Below are 20842 nucleotides of genomic sequence, written 5' to 3'. Positions count from 1 at the left end.
TGTGTTGGCTTGGCCCTGTTGGGTAGTTCTGCTGCTGTTGCTGCTGCTGGTGGTTCTTTGGTCTCTTGGGGTTGTGGTCAGGTGGCTGGGACTAGACGCATCTAGAAGTTCTTGGACCTGGACCTGGGTGCCAAGGACACGGGGTCTCTGTTCCAGTGTTACAGCCTCTCACTCCCCATGGCCTCTTTGGGGTCACTCGGATATTGCAAAGGGGGGAGATTTGCTGCCTGTCATAGATAAGGCTAGAGGTGTGTGTAGCATCACCACTGCTGAATTCATCATCCTGAGTGCTATTACATTTCTGTTTTTTTGCTTATAATGTTTTTTTCTGACAGGTATGTCCTACTAGATTCCTAAGCCTTCTGTGAATAGCACATATCAATTTAAGGTAGGTCTGATCACTTTCTTTAATGTGCCTTGGACATAGACTTTTGGGTTAGTTTCTACCTTCCTCTGAGTTGGGCTCTAACTCCTGAATGGTCATGACTTAACTTTTGTGTCTTTAGTGCTGGCTGCAGGGGCTAACAGATGTGGGGTAGGCATGTGATAAGTTCTTACTTAACAGATGAGTGAATGAATCCATTCATACCCACAAGGCCTTTTCTAGCAGGGACCATACGACCATCGTAAGGATTTTTGTAGGATATATTCCAGCAAGGATGCCTGGGTGGCTCAGCAGTTGAGCGTCTGCCTTTGGCTCAGATCATGATCCTGGAGTCCCAGAATCAAGTCCCTCATCAGGCTCCCTGCATGGAGCCTGCTTCTCCCTCTGCTTATTCTCTGCCTCTCTCTATCTCTCTGTGTCTCTCATGAACAAATAAAATCTTTTTTTAAAAAAAGGATGTACTTCTGCAGTTTCAACCAGGTGACATCTGAGATCCTTTCCAACTCAAAGGTTTTATGAGTCTTGGTCAAGGGAGGGAAGAGTTTCAAGGTAAGAGTGAGAGGACATATGGTGTGAGGTAATGCTGCATGAGGAGGTATTTTTAAAATTATGAAATACAAAGGCAAAATGTTGTTAGACCATCAGTTTCAACATACCATTTGATAACAGTGTCATAGGACTTCAATGCAAGGTTACCCCAGAACCTCTGGAAAGGAGTGAGTTAAAGATTAGTTCTGAGTTACAGAATATAAAATAAATATACAAGCAAGTATTCAAACTCGCTGGAGTTTTACTTGACCTTTAAATACTGAGCAGACGCACAAGCTGCTGCCCTAAACCTTACCCTTTTTTCCATAGCAGAAAATAGAAAACCATTTCAAAGAATTGTTTATGTTATTTTTTTTGAACTGTGGATGTGGATACGATTAGGTACCTCCAGATGAACGAAAATAATGAAAAAAAAAAAAAACACCACAATGCTCTTGCTTCCTAACTGGTTTACTTTCCATTTGCCATTCATTCCCAGAGGCTGTTACAAAGCAACACATGTTTGAGTAGCTGATTGAATCATTTTTAATGGGGGGAGAGAGAGAGAGAGAGAGAGAGAGAGAGTGAGACTAAAGTTTATGCCTATTTTCTCATCACCTTATTCCCACATATAAAGCCGTATACACTAGTTGTGCATTAAAGTTAATTATCGCTGAGTTAGGTACTTTTTAAAGAGAAGGCAGCTGAGCCTTATCTGTAGTTCCAACATTGACTAGTTTGACAGCCAGATATTTCAAAACTACTTAAACACTTTTTGCCCTTAACTACAGCTGCAGAAAACAGGGGGAAAAAAAAAAAGGCAATAAGTGCACATAATGGAAATCTCTCCCCAGTGGCCTTTTCATTTCCTCTAAGCCCAGGGGAAAGCATTTCACTGGGGAGTGGGACAGGAGGGTTAGCAGCAAATGCTGTAAAAGGGGAGATAAAGATATAAAAATTTTTTTTCAGTAGTGAGTCGCACTGGGGAACTTGGGTGGGTGCCAAGTGAATATGGGGTCTGATCCCTGGGACTGTGAACATCAGTCACCTTTTAAAACTAATCAGGTATAAGTAACTATAGGCTTTAAAAAGCTTCATGGAGAGACGCCTGGGTGGCTAAGTGGTTGAGTATCTGCCTTCAGCTCAGATTGTGATCCCAGGGTACTGGGATCGAGTCCCGTATTAGGCTGCCCGCGGGGAGCTGGCTTCTTCCTCTCTCTGTGTCTCTTATGAATAGATAAACAAAACCTTAAAGAAAAATCTTCATGGAATAATAGAACATTTATTGCTGGAGGAGACCATAGAGATTGATTTTGTCCTGTTCCACATTCTCACTGATGCCCAGAGGTTGAGTGACTTGACCAGGACTATTTGGTTGGTAGCAGGGCTGGGACCAGATCCTTGGTGTTCAACCACGCCTGTGCCTCGAAATCACCAGGGAGTTTCAGAAATACCGAGGCCTGGGTCCACTCCAGATAATCTGATTTAATTGGTATGGGTGTCCTGGATGTTGGGGACCTGGATCGGCAAACTTCTGCTGTGGTTTGTTTTCCCATTGTGGTTTGTTTCCCACAGCATTGCTGTGTCATGGTGCATTTTGTGGGTGGCAGGATTTAGACATACTTGCTGCAGTGTTCCCTCTCCCACATGCATGTGCTTTCACACTCCATTTCCTTGCCTTTAACAGACTCATCTCTGAGTCTGGGGCCTGAACAAGATTATCAAACTCTAGATCACCACCTGTTTTCTTGGTGGGAACCCTGCTCACACGCGAGTGTGCGTTTTGTCTATGTGTGATGTGCTAATTGGTACACAGAGGTTCGCTGGTGCTGTGCCCCCTGCTTCTCCCTCCTTCACCTGAATGAACAGTTGTACCTTCATCAGTACCTTCCCCCCTGAGCAGGTGGCCTCACTTCCCTCATCCCTGACCTTGCCAGGAGATGACAAAGTAAGAAAGCTCTTCCTTGGTCTTAAGGTGATGTAGCTATTGTCTCTCTCTCTTTTTTCTTTTTCCTCCAATCCGGAGAACCACTTTTCTCCCCAGGCAGGTAAACCTGTATCACTTTAAAATAGAATTTAGCATTGGAAAGGTCCTTCAAGATCAGCTGGGCTGATGTCTGTTTTGGCGGAAGGCCTGGCAGATGGCTCTCCAACTTGGGCTTGGATGCCCCACGGTGAAAGGAGTCATTTCCTCCCACCTTGGCCCATTTAATTGTTGGACGATGCTAATTATTAGCGATCCATCTGAGGTTAGATAATTTCTCGCATTACCCTAGCATATTTCCCTCATTTATTTATTTATATTTTAAAGATTTTATTTACTCATGAGAGACACAGAGAGAGGGGCAGAGAGAGAAGCAAGCTCCCTATGGGGAGCCCGATGTGGGACTTGACTCCAGGACCCCAGGATCACAACCTGAGCCAAAGGCAGATGCTCAACCACTGAGCCACTCAGGTGTCTCGATTTCCCTCATTTAAATTCCACCATTAAGTCCTGGGTCATGCTATGCTTCCTCAGGGAAGACAGGCATAGAAGACTGACTGGAAGGGGGACCCACTGCTAACAAGGATATGAAGCTTGTCTAAAATGCTTGTCATGTGGACGTTCCTTTGACCTTGACCTTGGGTGACTCGTTTTCTACTTGCCTGGGAGCTGCAGCTGCTTCCCTTGTAGGAGCAGGGTGGGGAGGTTGCTACAGTGAGCCCCATGTCTCTCCGGCCCCACACACCTGCACCGCTTACCCAAGTCCTAGCCTAGACCACAGCCACCCCACAGAGGTGTGCCTGCTTCCCCACAGGACCGCGTGTCCTTAATAAGTAGGACCAGTCCAGGCACTATCTGTCAACCTCTGTGTTCCCACAGGAGGCTGTCTGTGAGAGAATATTCCATGGAATCCTTCTTCAGAAAGCTACAAATGCCAACAGTGGTTTCTAGGTTTTTGCCTCAGCAGTAGATGAGGCTCCAGAAAGAAAACCCATCTGGCCTGTGGGTATCAGGACAGGCGTGGATCTGAGAAAAACCGTGAGCCAAGTGTAGTTTAACTTCGAAAACTCTCCACTCCCTTCCCCACCCCATGTTGATTGCTGTCTCTGACACCTACATTCTTCCTTCCCAGCCCATTCCAGGGACCCATGTCTTCATGTCTTCATGTCACCCTGACTGTCTGAGCTTTAGTGGGCTTCCTCTGTGTGCCTTGTACCCTGGTGTGGGCTGGGCAGCCCCTCAGCTCAGGCTACTCCTGGGAGCTCCAGCCTGGGCCCCACTCAGACCTCCTGAATTCAAATCTGCATCTCAGTGTCCTGATTGACACTTTGGGAAGCCCTGCTCTAGTGGTCTTTCACAACACTTGCCCTGTCACTCGGGGTCCCCATCTTGGCTTTCTTATAGGACCAGCTTTCTGCCAGGCGGTGGCTCTCCAGCTTACTATGATAATGTGTTAGTACCCTCCTGTGAAGGCCAGGTGTGTTTTAACAGGAATGGAGTTTCTGTCTTAACCCAGAGCAGTGATAGAAGCAGTGTGACAAAGACGCAGGTGGTGATGCGGACATAAGAGCTTGCTGGCATGTTCCAACCAAAATTTATAGGGATGAGGCTACAGAATAATCATTCTTGAAATCCTCATGGAGTTGTTCCTTCCTTCCTTCCTTCCTCCCTTCCTCCCTTCCTTCCTTCCTTCCTTCCTTCCTTCCTTCCTTCCTTCCCTCCTTCCTTCCTTCCTTCAAGAGTAAATATTGATCCTTATAGCAACGTGGTTAAACACAGAAACATATGTGTCAGAAAAGTAAAACCATCTATATTTCTACCACACAGAAAACCATCATTAGCATTTTATTTTGGTGCATATTTTTACAGATATTTTTCTAGGAAAAGCCTATGCTTTATGTAATATGGGATTCTGTTTAATTTTAACATAATGTCTAGATCAGTTTTTTATCCTTAGTTATTCTTCAGGGATGTGATTTTAAATAGGTGCATTGTGTACGTTTATCAAAATATGCTTATCCATGTCCTTATTGCTGGAAATTTCATTTCTTTTATTCCCAGCTCTCCTGTGTAAGCACATTGCGTTAAACATTCATGTCCATGAATCTTTGAGTGCACATGTCACATTTATTGAGCTCCTACTGTGCCTAATGTGGCTAATTGGTAGTCAGGCAAAATGAAGCCAAAGGGACCTCAGTCTTTGTAGGGGCTTCATATCCAGAATTTGGAGTAAAGGAAATTGAGCTCTCTGGTAGTTTCTACAGGAGGTCAGAGTTGGTATGTTAGTGTTTTTTTTGAGCACATCTTCCTTGTATATCTTATGCTTTGAGGACTTGCTTCTTTGGATGTTGTACAGGTGACATAGTCCTTAGTAAGTAGGCAACACTGATGATCACTCATCGTTAAGCATACGGTGTTAACGTCTCACAAAGGACAAAAGGTTACGTTTTCGAGATGTTCTCAAACCTCTCCAGTGCATCCCCTTTCATCCGTGAGCCTGGTGACTAAGAAGGGGATGGAATAGAAGTACTGCATGTTTTGGCACGGTAGTGATGAATTAATTGCCACACCCCACACAGGCCTCATAATAGAGCTGTAAAGAGCATAGCAAATGGCGTAGCATTTTGGAACAGCCACGGTGAATTTGGTGCATAGCTGCAATCTACTGTGAATTTGGTGCACAGTGATGGGGATGCTGTCCCAAATCCTTAGCTGTGGAGAGCTCCTAGAGCACAGAGACAGAGAGTAGCCAGATGGCTCTTTCTAGCAGTCTGTGGTCCTCTCTGCTTTTGCTCTTTCAAACTTGCGTGGGTATCATTGGAACTTCTCTTCCTCCATCATAAATGATGGACCACTAATAGTGGCGGCCACACCTACTTGAATCACTTCACCCACTCTGTCTTCCTCTCACCCCCAGTGTGGAGAGCCTTTCAGGGAGAAGGGTGCTTCTGCCAACCACGAGGGTGCCCTTTGGTGCAGGCCAGCTGCTGTAAGGGGAGGTTGCCAGAATGAGGGCAGAGTTTCACAGGCTAACTAACACAGGTGCCTGCAGGCCATTTGGCCTTACAGATTTGGGGAGGTGAAGGTCATATTTTGCTTCATACTGCTGACAAATCCAGAACTATGTCAGAGTATCTTCTCTGTGTAGCTAAAAGTTGGTCATTTACTATAACCCAGTTACTACCCCACGTTTGCACCAGAAGCTTGCTCTCCAGGTCAGCTAGAGATGCCTTGGGCTCAGAGCCTTACTTCTGCTGTCAGGTTGGCCAAGACCCATTGTGGCCCGTGCCCCAGATCTGGACTCCCCCACTGTGAGGAGGGGTTTTCCCACTCAGGGAAGATTATAGGAATTTCCATAATGTATAAAGAGTTTAATGCAAAAACAGTGCCCCTTGCTGTATGAATATGGCAGTTAAAACTTCTCAGAGTGTACTGGACACATCTGGCAACAGTCTGAGGAATTGTTCCTTATACATCTGGTAAAGCCAATGTTCCAGCCCAGTGAGCAAAGTGATTTGTCCTGGCCCACGTCCCAGAGGAGACCACTGGTCAGGAGGCAGATACGGGATGTGGCTCAAAGTAGGTGCATCAGCACTTAGGAGCTACTGCCAGAAGTTCTTGCTGAAGTGGCCTGGAACTGGATGAAGGTGCTGGTCCACTCACATGTTCATTTAGAGATGCTCCCTGGGAGCCTTCTGTGCCCAGCACAGCCTTCTGTGCCCAGCCGACCACGTGTGAGGCTGATGTGTTGTTTCAGGTGAGGGGAGTCCAATAACAGCAAAAAAAGTAAGGAGTGAGATTGCTTCGAGGGTCATGGAAAATGCCATGAAGGCAGCAGCATATCAGGAGACAGGAGAACCAGAGATTCAGGAGGGCTGCTTTGCCTAAATGTGCAGGGAAGTCTTTCTAAGGAGCCAACATTCCAGCTGAGACCTGGAAGATATGAGAAATCAGTTGTGTAAAGGATCAGGAGACGAGTACCAAACAGAAGGATGGAGAAGTGGAACAGCTATGTGGGTGCATGATGTGAGTCCTGCTGTAGTGCCCCGTGCTGTTCAGATACATCCTACATCCCTCCCAGGTCTGACCCACACTGGCCATCATCACTGCTTGCCCTGCCTTTGCTCTGACCGTGATGTTTCCCACCTTGAGAAATGATACTCATCCCAGCAGGTGAGATTTCAGAGGACCACACCAACATTAGAGCAGGGTGGAGTTACACTAACCTTCTGTGGAAGTGAAAGGAAATTGACCTGCCACCAGGATTCTTACCAGTAAAATTGTATCCAACCCCCTATTGCCACCAATGTTATGATAACTCTGGCCAGTGGGGTGTGCAGAAATGTCCTGGGACTGGAATTGTTTTTAAAAGAACCTTTGTCTATAGCCTGGTTCCATTCAACTACTATTCCAGGCTCTAGGCATGGGGTCCTTCTTAAAATATATAACTAAATGAGTTCTGTAAGAGCTTATATCCTTTTAGAAGGTTAGTAAATGTTTGTTCATCAAAAATTTGACTCAAAGAAGACTCCAAAGATATACAGGTATTCTTTAGTATTGTTTCTTTTACATTGAATTCAGAATAAAATGTTTAAGTAGGTTCAGAGCTGGAGGGCTGAAATTTTGATCCCACCCTCATGGTGCTTACCTCTCTGCTAAATCTCTTCTCCTTGAGTGTGGGCAAGAGCTACGATATGTTTCTAAACAACAGAGTATGGCAGATGTGATAGATGTCACTTCTCTGGTTATGTTACATTAAGCAAGACTTTGTTTTGCTAGGTGTCACTGGAGAGACTCTCCTTGCTGGCTTGCTGAAGTAAGCTGCCCCATTGAAGAAGCCCATGTGAAAAGCTATGAAAGGTGGCTTCTAGGAGCCAAGGGCAGCCTCCAGCCTTGGGCCAGCAAGAAGCCATGTCCCTCATTCTTACAACCTCCAAGGAAATGAATCCTACCCATAACCTGAGTCAGCCTGGGAGTAGATTCTTCCCCAGTTGAGCCTTCATATGAGAACACAGCCTGGATTGAACTGTGATTGCAACAGAAGCTACCTTTCAGCTGTGCCCTGATTCCTGACCCACAGAAACTATGACAATAAGTATGTGCTGTTGTAAACCACTAAATATGTGCTATTCTGTTATAGAGCAGCAGGAAAAGATGAGAAAAAGTGTTCAGTAAAGAGATCTGGATCTGTTAGACCTAATCTGAATGGGGGATACACACCCACTGCCACTTTTTGACCAGCTGAGTAGCCTGAAGAAAGCCCACTCCAATGATTTCTAAAGATTCTTTAAGAGAACCATCTCTGGTACTCTTAGGAAAAAAAAGTAAAAACAAAAAACAACTTATCCATTCAGAGAACAACTTTAGAATTTCCTAAGTCACAGAAAGCCTTTCTTTGTGTGCAGGCTAATTTTATTTGGGGTCAAATGCAGATTTATGGGAGTGGAAGTGGTTCTAGGAATTCTATAGAAAAGCTAAGGAAATTCATGATTATGCTTCAGTTCCTTTGTTTTCTTTAGAGAGAAAGTATCACTGCTGGCCTTGAATGAACAAGTGTCAGCAAATCTCTAGCTCTGTAAGATATTGTACTAGTGTTGCCTTTTCCTGGGTCAGAAGCTCCTTTGTAGTTGTCCATCTATACTTTTAGAGTGGGGTTACTAAATTTAGAAAATAAAAATACAGGGTATTCAGTTATATTTGAATTCTAGGCCAAAACCAAACAAAGTCTTAGTATAATTTTGTCAGATATTGCATGGGACATACCTATTCTCAAAAAATTTATTGTTGATCTGAAATTTGAATTTTATTGAGCATCCTGTATTTTATCTGGCAGTCTTATTGTAGAGGCATTTCAGTTGAAAATGAGATCCCTGTCTCAGGGATATATTTTAAACACTCTTTTAGGAACAGTATTTTATTTTAAAAGTTTTTTTAAAAAAAAAAGAGATATGAGGGCACTCTGACTGCAATATCTGTTACCCTGTTGATAGGGTTGATGCGGCTGATCCTACTGGCTAGATGGGTATCCTCTTGTTCCCTCACCATTATGTGTGTCCCTCATGAAGCTGTATGTTTGAAGAGGACAACCTTCCCTGATGGAGGAGGACCATTCTTTTCTCGAGGGTATACAAATAGCTGTACTTCCCTGCTAGATCCTCCAAACAAGGTCCATTTGTAGGAGATTGTAGGGTAGTCAAGTTTCTAGATTCCAGACACATCCAAATGAGGTACTGCATGTGGCAGTCTGCCTTTCTAGAAAACAAAAAAGTGACAGAGAGAGAGAGAGAGAGAGAAAACAGGATCATTATAAGGAATTCTGAGCATTTATAGGTAGTTTTAATTTTAGGTAAGAATTATTTTTTAAATACTATTTTTTAGATAGATGAGCTGACCAATAGAATATCATGAATGTTAATAGATTATGTCTTATAGTACCTGTTCTTTAATCTCTGTTTACATAGGAAGGAAATGTAAACTTCAGTACATGCATGGCTGCATCTGTTCAATATGGTAACCGTATTTTCATGATTACACTTATGCTAATCATTAATGTGATAACATTTTATGAGTTGAGACCAATATGGAACCCAGTCAGAAGAAATTTTATGCCAGAAACTACACATAGGTGCTTTTTCGCTTAAAGTATTTTTTCAAAGCAGATTTAATCTAGTCTTAGAAACTACAGTCCATGTTCAATAATTTTTTTCATTTGGGAGTATTAAAAGGTATTTATTTATTCTGAAGCCTGGGATAGGCTTACCTGCTAATGAAAAAACTAAGTTCTTTAATGTTTCCATTTTAAATTTGTGTTTTTTTCCTTAAAAATAATAATAATAAAACTTTGCTGATAAGATGAAACTATAATTTCACTAGTGAGTAGAAACTTTTAGGAAGATAGGGGTGTGTTACTTTCCTAGGGCTACTTAACCAAGTACAAGAAACCAGGAAGCTTAAAATTGCTAGTAGAGATTTATTGTCTTCTACATCAGGAGGCTAGAAGACCAAAATTGTGGTGTTGGCATGGCTGGTTCCTCCTGGAGGCCTGAGGGAGAATCTGCCACAGGCCTCCATCCTCATTTCTGGCTGCTGGCAATACTTGCTGTTCCTTGGCTTTTAGACACATCCCCTGGTTCTTTCTCCATCTTGCCATAGCATTCCCCCTGGCTGGCTTCTCATAAGGACACCAGTATGCTGGATTAGGGGCCCCTCTACTCTACAGTGACCATGTCTTAACTAATTGCATCTGCAATGATCTTGTTTCCAAGTAGGATCAAAATCTGAGTTACTGGGAGTTAGGACATCACAGGTTTTTCTTGAGGACACAGTTCAAACTGTAACATAAAGTATATACATTGCAGCTGAACCAAACTTAACAAAATGTTGTTGAATTATCCTTCCTTTGGGCAGTGTTCATCCTGGATGGATTTCTCGTGGAATGTTTATCCTTCCACAAACACTATTCGATTCAAAGGACATATGGGGAGGGCCCCTCCCACCCCACAGTGGGACAGAGTTCTTTACGGTGGCTGTGGGTGTAATCCTAATCGGCACTGTCCGTGAAGAGCTGGTGTACTTTCCATTAGGAAGCACGGCTCAAGGATTGGCATAGATGGTGCCTCCTAAGCTTAGCCTTGCTCTCTGGCCTGCCCTTCCTCCTTCCTTTCTTCTCCCCAGTGCCCTTCCTGCCTGTCTGTGGCCACCTCCTGTCCTCCCTCCTGGTGTTCCTACACCTCCTCTTTGACAGTGGGAGGAAGATGAACTGTGAAGTTTCTCTGTGCAGCTTTCCTGCTTCTTCAAAGAAAAGCTGTCACATAAAAGCCACAACTAATTAAATACTCAATGTGGAGAACAGCACAGGGCATTGGGCCTGGTGTCAGAAGGCAAGGCTCTTTTTAACACCTTTGTTAATAGAAGCCTGAAATAGTCACTTAGATCGGCATCTATTTTTCGCTCACTTAACGTGAGTTCCAGAAATATGCCATTCAGCATTGGTAAGTGCCATGATACCACGAGGCTCAGGCTCATCCTATCTCTCTGCCCCACCTTTGCTGATGCTGATTTCTGTTGTCTGGTCATCATGGCTGCACCCCAGACAGGAGGAATGGCCATAGAAGGAGGGGGGCACACTCCTTTTGAGGTGGCCTTCCTAGCACAGCTCTCCTGGGCTTCTGCTTACGTCTCATTGAACCACCCCCACCATAAGGGAGGCTTGCAAATACATTTCTAGTGGGGCAGTTTACTACTTCTTAGCCACACAAGGGTCCTGCTAGTAAGGAACTGGGGAAGATGATGGGTTGAGGCTGGTGGCCTCTGCCACAGTTTGACCCACCCTTGTAGCAACATGGGGACCAGTCAGGATACCACTGATCCTCATCGTTGGCACCCAGCCACTCCCCAGGGGTGCTGGGAAAAGGAATAGTGGTGAGGGTGCTTAGCAAGCTCTTTCAAAGAAGCTACCTGTTTCAAGGGTCTATACCCTAGAGAAAGATAAGACCTGTGGCCTCAGGATGAATCCTGCCTCAGGTTTTACCCACATCTGGTTTTGATGAGGTCTTAGACTTCAAGTTGGTGCCAAAATGGGGTAGGACTTTCAGGACTTCAGGGATGTGGTTCAGTGTATTTTGCATGTGAGAAAGACATAAATTTGGGGGCAAAGAAGGCAGAGTGTTATGGGCTGAAATGTGTCCCCCTCAAATTCATAAGCTGAAATCCTAACTGCTATTACTTCCACGTGTGGCTATATTTGGAAACGAGGTCTTAAGAGATCTGATGAAGGTAAAAGGAGATCATTAGAGTGAACACTAATCCAGTCTGATAGTGTCTTTATGAGAATGGGCAGTTAGGACACAGACACATGGAGGGACAGCCACACGAGGGCACAGGGAGACGGTGGCCATTTGCACATCAAGGAGGGAGGCCTCCAGAGAGACCTACCCTGCCCACACCTGGATCTCAGACTTCCAACCTCCAGAGAGCTGTAGGAAAATAAATTTCTGTGGTGTAAGCCCGCTAGTCTGTGGTGTTTTGTCATGGCCCTCCTCGTAAACCAAGAGAGGTTTTTGGATTAGATTAGATCCCTAAACATGCTCGCTGATCTTTAGCTGGACTTGTTCAATTTTTTTCAAGATTTTATTTATTTATTCAAGAGAGAGAAAAAGCATGAGCAGTGGAGAGGGGCAGAAGCAGAGAGAGAAGCAGGCCTCTCCCTCATCAGGAGCCTGACACAGGGATCGATCCCAGGGAAGCTGAGGCCATGACCTGAGCCGAAGGCAGATGCTTAATTCAGTGAGTCACCCAAGCACCCCTGGGCTTGTTCATTGACACTTAACAAGCAGAGTTGTTTTGTTATTACCTTCATGTACATGGTTATTCTCTTCCTCATGTCTAGACCCCAGTTCAGGAGCAGACTGTCTAAATCCAGGACATTAAGGGTGATGTTCGGGATTTGACTGCTTAGCACATCCGGGTCACACTGATGTCCACGGTGCCTTCTAGTCCAGTTATAGACTTGCCAGCCGTGAGAAGGAAGAGTCAGATGCCCAGAGAGAAGAGCTGCCCCTTTCCCATACCTGGCGCATCATGGTGCCCTCTGACTACAACCGAACATCAGAACAAAGGGGAAGAACCACTTCTGAGAGCTGTTGGCAAACAAAATCCTAATGTAGCATCTGGTGACAGCAATATAAGAGAGGAGGAGAAAACTGTTATTCTGTCAAACCCTCTGATAATAAGTAGAGTTGTCAGAAGATGCCCAGGCCCCTCTGGTGGCTCCATGTTGTAAGCCAGGCCACAGTCAGTCTTGGACCAGGCCTCCTGAGTCTGGGGTATGGCTGGGTGAGATGAGACCCGGGGCATCCTGCAAAGGACCAGTCATCCACTGATACCCTGATGTCCCAGGCCTGACACCCCAGTGGGAAGGGACAACTCCCACTGCCCCAAGAGCTTGGTGGGAGCCCAGGGACCACATCCAGCCTCAGCTTGTGTCTGTCACATACAGGGGGCAGTAACCCTGAGTGTGAGGAGCTCCTGGCAGCCACAGCTGTCAGCCTCCTCCCAGCCGTGGCTCCCTTGGCAATGGTATTTGAAGCAATGTATTAAAGCTCTTTGGCTGGGGGCACCTGGGTGGCTCAGTGGTTGAGCATCTGCCTTCGGCTCAAGTCATGATCCTGGGGTTCTGGGATGGAGTCCCACATTGGGCTCCCTCCAGGGAACCTGCTTCTTCCTCTACCTATGTCTCTGCCTTTCTTTCTGTGTTTGTCATGAATAAATGAATTAAAAAAAAAAAAAAAACACTTCTTTGGCCATTAACATCCAACGTTGCCAGCTTCACATGTGTGACTGAGTTCTTGCCATGGAGGTCGTGTGGTGGGTGGTTAAACCATGAGCTTTGGCATCACACTGCCAGGCTTCAAATCCTGCCTCAGTTTCCCCAAGAATACACTGGAAAATTGTAATACCCACATCAAAGGACTTGTGTGAGGATGAAACAGCATAATATGTCAGAAAGCATTTTACATAATGCCTGACACAGCAGCACTCAACGTGAGCTCTTTATTATGGTTTTTATTTTTAATTTTTTAAAAGATTTTATTTATTCATGAGAGACATACAGAGAGAGGCAGAGACACAAGCAGAGGGAGAAGCAGACTCCATGTGGGGAGCCTGATGTGGAACTTGATCCCAGGACCCCAGGATCATGACCCAAGCCAAAGGTAGATGCTCAATCACTGAGCCACCCAAGTGTCCCTTTATTATTGTTTTTAAAATCTCTTCCCTCTTCCCAAGGTCGTGTGAAAAGCAAAGCAGTGATTAAGGGCACCATCAGGTTTGACCTAGTAGCCCTGCCACCATCTCTGTGCCTTGGCTACCTCATCTTGCAAACGTGGATGCTGCTGAAGTGTTGTGGCTGCTGAGAGGAGAAAGTGAGCCGAACATGCCATGTAGTGAGCTCCTCACACAGTGTGCATATCCTCATACCACAACAGAGTGAAGAGAGAGGTGGCGATGGACAGGAAGGATGTCTTTCTGGTTTCTCTGTTCAGGCATGTTATTTCGGTGGGTTGGGTTATTGAATGCAGCATCCAGGTGATTTACATGCATGATGTAATTTGTCACCAAGCTCTTACGGTTAGCTCTTAAGACCTGTGACCTTATTTTAGAGATGAGAAAAGTAAGGTCCAAACAGTAGAGCCATTTAGCCATGTCACAAAGTGACAGAGCTAAAACCGAGCAGAGAGTGTCCTCACCCCTGCTCTCTGCCAGGACTGCAGGAGGAAATTTGGGCTTAACACGTTTCCATAGCCAAATCTTACTGCCCTTGTTGCTGGCATTGAATGACATGGCTAGGACCTCAAGACATAGTCATCTTGGGCCACCATACACTTGTGTGGTTCAAGGGCCACAACTTTAGGCCCATTAGTCATCAGAGAAGCATGATTCCCATGTCTCCTGTCGTACCTAGACTAATACCTTTTTGCTGCTGAAATTGATAGCGTGCGAGATTCCTAGGTTGGCGTCCAACAGCCATAGGAGTTGAGGTCATAGTCTGGGTGTCTTGGGCTGAGAGGAGGCATCATGGAAAAGGGAGCAGATACCAGGAGAGATGGCAGGTGCTCTGGGCCACCCAGAGAAGTGGCCCCAGGGGGATCATGTCTATGCATGTGAAGTGGACAGCCAGTCCTGTCACCTTGAATATCTTGGCAATCACACCTAACCCTGCAGAAGGGCACCTGTCATCCTCAACTGTGACCTCAAAGGATCCTTCAGAAATACCCAGATGTTTATAATTCTTCGATTACATCTCAGATTCTTGGGCGGAACTAGGGACTTAAAGTCCTGTGTGGGTGGTTCCTGTTGTCAAGAAGCTTCTGAGTTAGATTGAAGACAAAAGAGAGGACGGCAATACAGACAGGAGAGCTAAGGGGGCCCCAGTCGCTGTGGCCATGTGGATGGCAAAGCAGGGTGGAGGCTCTCTTCCCTTGGGATGGGGAAGAGGTGGAGAAGGAGGTGTTCACATGCATGTGGGCATGCTGGCTTGGTGGCAGAGCTACGGCAGTTTTGGTTTTGTCCTTTTTTTTTTTAAAGCTGGCACAGACTGTCCTCTTATTACATGGTTGATGCAAAAATTTTCAGAAGTCTCATTACAGGCTTGGCTAGACAGTCAACTCTGAAGAAACATTTTAATTCCTCAACACCTTCATTCTGATTTTTAATTTTTTTCAGAGAGCCTCTGAAAAGCCTCTGGCTAAACTTAAATCTTGTCTTATGACTCAGTGTGTTTGCTCACTACAGAAACTTTTTCTGATGGCAATGTGCTCTTAAAAAGTGAGTTTTTCAGGAAAACATTTGAACCCATTCTAAAGGCAGTGATTATAACTTTGCAGGGTATGTTTCTGTTTGGTTTCTAAGAAAACTAACTTGAGTGGTTATCCTGTAAGCCAGGCTGGGCTCTTCCTCCTTACACAAAACCAGGGCACCACATAGTTTCCCCATTTTTACCCCATGGTTCTGTCCTGCTCATTCCCTGACTCAATGTTCTCGATGTAGGTGTCCATGAGGACAGCATGTGTTCTTTCTCATTTCTTGCCCTTGTTGACTCTTGGAATGAATTTCTGTATTTTTTGAGCAGAACTTTATGCTCTCCACAAGCATGTTCGTGGCTTTAATAGATCGAGCATCTAGCAAAAGCATCTGTTTTTCCAGGAGCCACAGTTGAGTTCATTCTGTGTCTCAGATAAACTCAGTAAAAGGCTTAGTGTTGGAGAAGTGGATGTCATCGGCTCCTATCTGTGTGGTGCAAGTGGCAGATGGCAGACGGTTCTGAGACAAGATGCCAAGATGGGCTGGGGTCGCTGTGGAAAGAGCGCTGAGGTGTGGAAGGTGAGCCAGCTGCAGAGCATGAGGTGCTGAACTTCTGTGAAGATGGTCGTCTACAGAAAGGCTGAGACCAGGCTTTCCAGGCCCCATTCCAGAGATCAGGAGTCAGGAAGTCAGGGTCAGTGCCTCGGAGTCTGCATGTTAACAACTGCCCTCACTCTTCTGATACATAGTTTGAGAAATACTGCCGTAAGAGATAGTTAAAGGGTTTCTATAAGTGAAGAAGATAAAGGAAGACATTTTGATGTTGAAAGGAAAGCACTCCACCCAAAGCTCACAGGCAGGTGCCAAAGGCATGTGTCTGTCCTTATGGGAGGTGCTTCTGCTGGAGCCCCCCCGCGTGAGTGACTTGGGATCTCATGAAAATAATTCAATTATGGAATATCTGAGCAATACATGGCTCTAAGAGACTAAGATGACCTTTGTCAATCACAGTCCCATGAGTTTGGAGGATTATGTGTTGCAGGGGAATGAGGATGAAAGTCTCCCTCTCTCTCTCTGTCTCTATTTGACAAATGAGGCTGTGGCAGTGCCAGTAGAGGCCACCGTGACTGTGTATTAGTGATGGACATGCTATCGGTAAAGGGACTCAGAGCACAGGGGCAGTAGGAGGGCCTCCAGCTCTTCCTTCTGAGCTGCCAGGGTGATGGTTGGAAGGTGAGCAAAAGCTGTCGACTGAGGAAGTAGTCAGGGGCTGCTGCTCTCAGGGCTACAACACAAGCCAGAAACTAGACCAGACACAGGAGAGACTGGAGGTCCTCACGAACAAGCTCACATGTTCAGTTTGAAGGTATTGGTTGCTAGCAGGGATGACTATGGCATCTTTCTTCTCTTGTGTCTGCCAGCTTCTGTCTGTAAATGGCAGCTCCATCTCACTCCCAGGGACTGGAAGGGTGTGCATCGATAAATGACATGCATATATATGCGTGCATTGTGTTTCATGTACGTGGGAGATAATAGAGATGGAGCAGCATGAGCAAGAGAAAGGAATAAGCCAGCCGTGAGAGTTAATGTCATTACCATCCATGAGCCAGAGCAAAAAAAAGAAAATATATGGGGTTATATTTTTCTTATTAAAAAAAAGAAGAGGAGGAGGGAGAGGGGATGAGGGAGAAGAAAATACAACAGATCTTCAAGAAAATGTCAATTTTTATAGCACAAATTTTTAAGTGGCCTGGCTTTTTATTATAAATATAATATGGGCCTATAGAAAAAAATGAAACTGCATGTAAAGATAAATAGGAAAAAATAGAAATCATCACCAATCCTCCAATATTAAACACAGTCAACATTTCACTGCATTCGACAGCTCGTTTCAGTTTTTTTTTTTTTTAACTTTCTATTATGGAAAACTTCAGCCTTTACACAGAAGTAGAGGGTGGTGTATCTATTTCTCATGTCTCTGATTTGGAGCAGTTGCTGGTGTTCTGCGATGCCCTTGTGGCATTTTAAGCTTCAAAGTGTATATGAAGGTGCACTTTTTGTTTTTTCAATTAATGTCTTATTGTGAGTTGCTTTTTACTCCCATGTTACAGGAAGACAAAGCTAAACATAATGTGTAACACTGGGCATTATTTCCAGGTATGGCTGCCATTGAATTATAAAGAGATGTTATCATCCAGATGTGATGCTGGGAACATTCTGAGAATTGATCTGACAACGTCACGTTTACAGCACATATAACAGCCAGCTTCCTGAGACCTTTTCTGGAAGCATCTTTGCAAAGGGGATAACCTTCAAACTCACTTGGTGGAAGGGCCACTGCGCATGCCCTGTGGTTAGTCCGGCTGTGTGCGGTCCGCCTGCCTCCCTGCGGGTCTGGGAGGTGGACCTGCCCCCCCATCCCTGCACCCTGCTTCTCTCGGGGCTTGTCCTGGGGCCAGGATGCTTGCCCTAAGTAGTTATCAGGATGCTTTTCCCTTCCCACAATAGCTGTTGTGTGCAAGTAACTTTGTTGGAAGGTTGAATAAATCCTCCACCTCGAGATGCCTGTGGGATTCCGAGTTGCAGTTCTGTCCCTTACGGGGGGAAAATGACAGTGAAGGCGGACGTTTGTCGTCCCAGCTCTGAGATGGAAACAGCGCGGGACCTTCAGCCCCCTCCCCGCGCAGCCTGCCTTCCTCACCTGATGGGGGAGCCGCACTGCACAGGAGGCCCCGCTGTGGGATGTTTCCTCTGCCGCAGTGATGTAGCGCCTGCATTCCGGACAGTTCTGAGGTCTGCTCTGCACTCCGCGTTTCAGGCACTGTTACTACGTGCTGATAAATCATGCTAATATCATCCTTTATGAAGCATTTTTAGCCAGTGGCTTGCATCAATAAAGGCACGGAGCCTGCCCTGTGCCGCAAGCCATGGGAGGTGGTTCAGTTCCTCAGCTATTAGGGGCAAGCCCTGGCCTGAGCTCTGGATGCAGGTGCAAGTCCTGTAAGACCGGGGCGGAACAAGAGGTTGTCGAGCCGCGATGTCTGGCTCGGGACAGCGAATGCTTTTTGTTGGACGTTGAAAACAAGAGGGACTCTGAAGACCTCAGCTGCCAGGAGGTGGGGAGGGGACTCCGTATGTGCTTTATGCAGGTTCAGAGACCGGAAGGCATGGCAGTCCTTAGGTTTCCTTCTCAGTTGTCCTGCCAGGTGTCCCACAGGATGTCCACATTTCCAGCATCATCCCACGTGGACATGGGATGTACTAGACTCTGGGGGAGCTGGACCACGGTGGCCAGAGGCTAGCAGGTATCTGAGGGAGGAAAGAGGTGGAGAAAGAGGGGGACCAGAACGAAGCAACGAAACAGGACACCTGGTGGCTGCTGGGACCTTACTCCTTGCTGGCCACTGCCAGTCTGCACGGCCCCTCCCACGCTGGGATCACCGTGGCTCTTGTATTTGGAACTACTGCTTCATTAACCAGTGCAGAAACTGTAGCTTTCCTATTTTGCAAAAAAGCTTTCCATTAAAAAAAAAAAAAAGATTTTATTTATTTACTGGAGAGAGAGAGAGAGAGCACGTGCATGCACATGAGTGAGGGGATGGGCAGAGGGAGAGGGAGAAGCAGACTCTGCTGAGCAGCGAGCCCTATGTGGGGCTCGATTCCAAGCCCCTGAGATCACGACCTGAGCTTGACCAGATGCTCATTGACCAGATGCTTAAATGACTAAGCCACCCAGGTGCCCTGCAAAGAAGCCTTCCTAAGGAAATACGTAGTGATGGGGCTTTTGGTGCCCCATTACCTGTGCAGAGATTGTGTGTGGAAGAGCTTAGTTCTCCAAAGCACCTGATTATTACCATCCCTCAGTGTGAAAGTCACTGGGTAACTCCCAGACAGAACCTCAGTGGTGCTGGGATGGCCATAGCACGGTCCCTGTTGGGGAGCAAGTGCTCCGGGGGGGGGGGGGGAGATTTGCAAATGGTTTCATGTCACCAGACTCTGCTCCCAAGGTCCTGCCTCTTTGTTCTGTCCACGATTTACTTGGGTTTGTGATGTGTAAGGGACATCACCTCTGTTTATTTCATGAGGAAGTGGGGGCCAGGACCGATCTGTTTTGTTTTGTGTGGTTGTTGAGAAATAAGCAAAATGGACAGTGTAGTTCAGGGCACAGGTCATGGGAAGCAGTCTCTAAAGACGGCTTTGAGTCCTTACTCAGCCGGCCCTTGTGTGCGCCACCAAGGACCCCAGAACTCTCAGCCTTGGTTTCCTCATCAGTGGGAGGAAGGAAGTGATTCCAGGTGAACTTCAGGTCTCCCTTCACCTTGGATTTTTAGCTTCACCCCCCCCCCATGATTAGAAAAGCGATTGGAGTGTAAAAAGCCCACAGGAATAATAGAAGTGAGCATATGGTGAATTAATTCAGGCCACACAGAAGCCAGGCCTGTCAGGCCGCACGATCTGAAGAGGAAGGACGTTTTGTCCTGATGACCGGCAGCCTCGCTTTGTTTCCTCGCCTCTGCAAATGACAGCAGCAGGCTCACCTATCTTCCAGAGACCTTACCAGGGTGGACAGGTGTTGAACAGTCTGCTCTCCATGGTTAGCCACGTGGTCTTGTCACCAGGGCAGTGAGGGCAGGGTGGTGTGACCCCCAAGCAGCTCGGCTCCCTGCACCTCACTGAGCATGTTGGACGTTGGTGGCAGTTCGAGCTGAGACCTTCTCTCCAGGTTCAGGGGGTTAATGCATCTGGACCACCTGCTCCTGGAGGTGGGTGGTCGTGGCTTCTGCAAGGTCTGCCTCCCCTGACACGGGAGGTGAGGGGAAAAGTGAAGGGATCCCCTTGTGCTCTGGTTTGATAGATGAGGAGACTTGTTACCGTCCACCTCAGCTGACCAGAGTGGCTAAAGTGGGCTCCCAGAGCACACGAAACTATCCCCTCCCATCTTGGACCCACTCATTGTGCCTTCTCCCCACATGAGTGTGCTCCCTAAGGTGCTTGAGCTCCTTCACATGTGTAAAGGAGTGTGCCAGCTTTGCCTTCACACCCGTGTCATTGGATCCGCACGAGGGGCACATGATTTACCCTTAAAGACAGGTAGGATTTTGCCAATTGGAGGGAGTGTGGAGGGCATTCCAGAGCTTCCACTCACCAGGTATTTATTTTGCTCTTACTTCCACACCAGAACCTGTGGTAGGTTTAGGGATCGAAGTGTGAGCAGCCTGGCCCTGTAAAGGCTTATGATAAAGTGGGTTCGATGGCCCAGAGTCACCCCGGGATGCCTCCTGAGGGAAGATGAGTCACTGGCAACCATGGCTCAGCCTCCACCTCTCTGCTCCACATCGTGCTGGCTTTTGCAGGGCCTGTGATTCCCCAGCCCACATCCCTGGCAGATTCTTTTGACTGCTCCTTGTGGATCATGCTGGAGGTCATTGCTTTTCTCCTACAACTCTCTCTTCTTCTGAGGAAAGCAGTGGATCCAGGCAGTGGATTCTCAGCCTATTTCAGCCCACATTTCCAAATGGAGTGAAATTGTGTGGTAATCATCATACCTGTGTGAAACTGATTTTTTTTTTTATAGTGACTGATTTTAGGTGATATACCAAAATAAGCTGGGCATTTGAGCTCCCTTTGCATCATGCTGTCGATGT

The 20842-nt window shown here is 46.3% G+C and overlaps 1 protein-coding gene and 1 long non-coding RNA gene across 4 annotated transcripts in view; both read left to right on the top strand.

The window, feature by feature from the left end:
• SLC35F3 (solute carrier family 35 member F3) overlaps window positions 1-20842 on the top strand; it is a 457576-nt gene that overhangs the window by 39949 nt on the left and 396785 nt on the right. The gene's annotated exons all lie outside the window — the stretch shown is intronic.
• LOC140631789 (uncharacterized) lies at window positions 53-19114 on the top strand. The gene is made up of 3 exons (XR_012029307.1): window positions 53-248; window positions 336-388; window positions 17355-19114. It is a non-coding gene; the product is annotated as an uncharacterized lncRNA (long non-coding RNA).

The sequence above is a fragment of the Canis lupus genome, chromosome 4, assembly GCF_048164855.1.
Source record: "Canis lupus baileyi chromosome 4, mCanLup2.hap1, whole genome shotgun sequence".
Classification (NCBI taxonomy): domain Eukaryota; kingdom Metazoa; phylum Chordata; class Mammalia; order Carnivora; family Canidae; genus Canis; species Canis lupus.
Note: the sequence above shows the minus strand (reverse complement) of the source record. Positions and strands in the feature narration are given on the sequence as shown.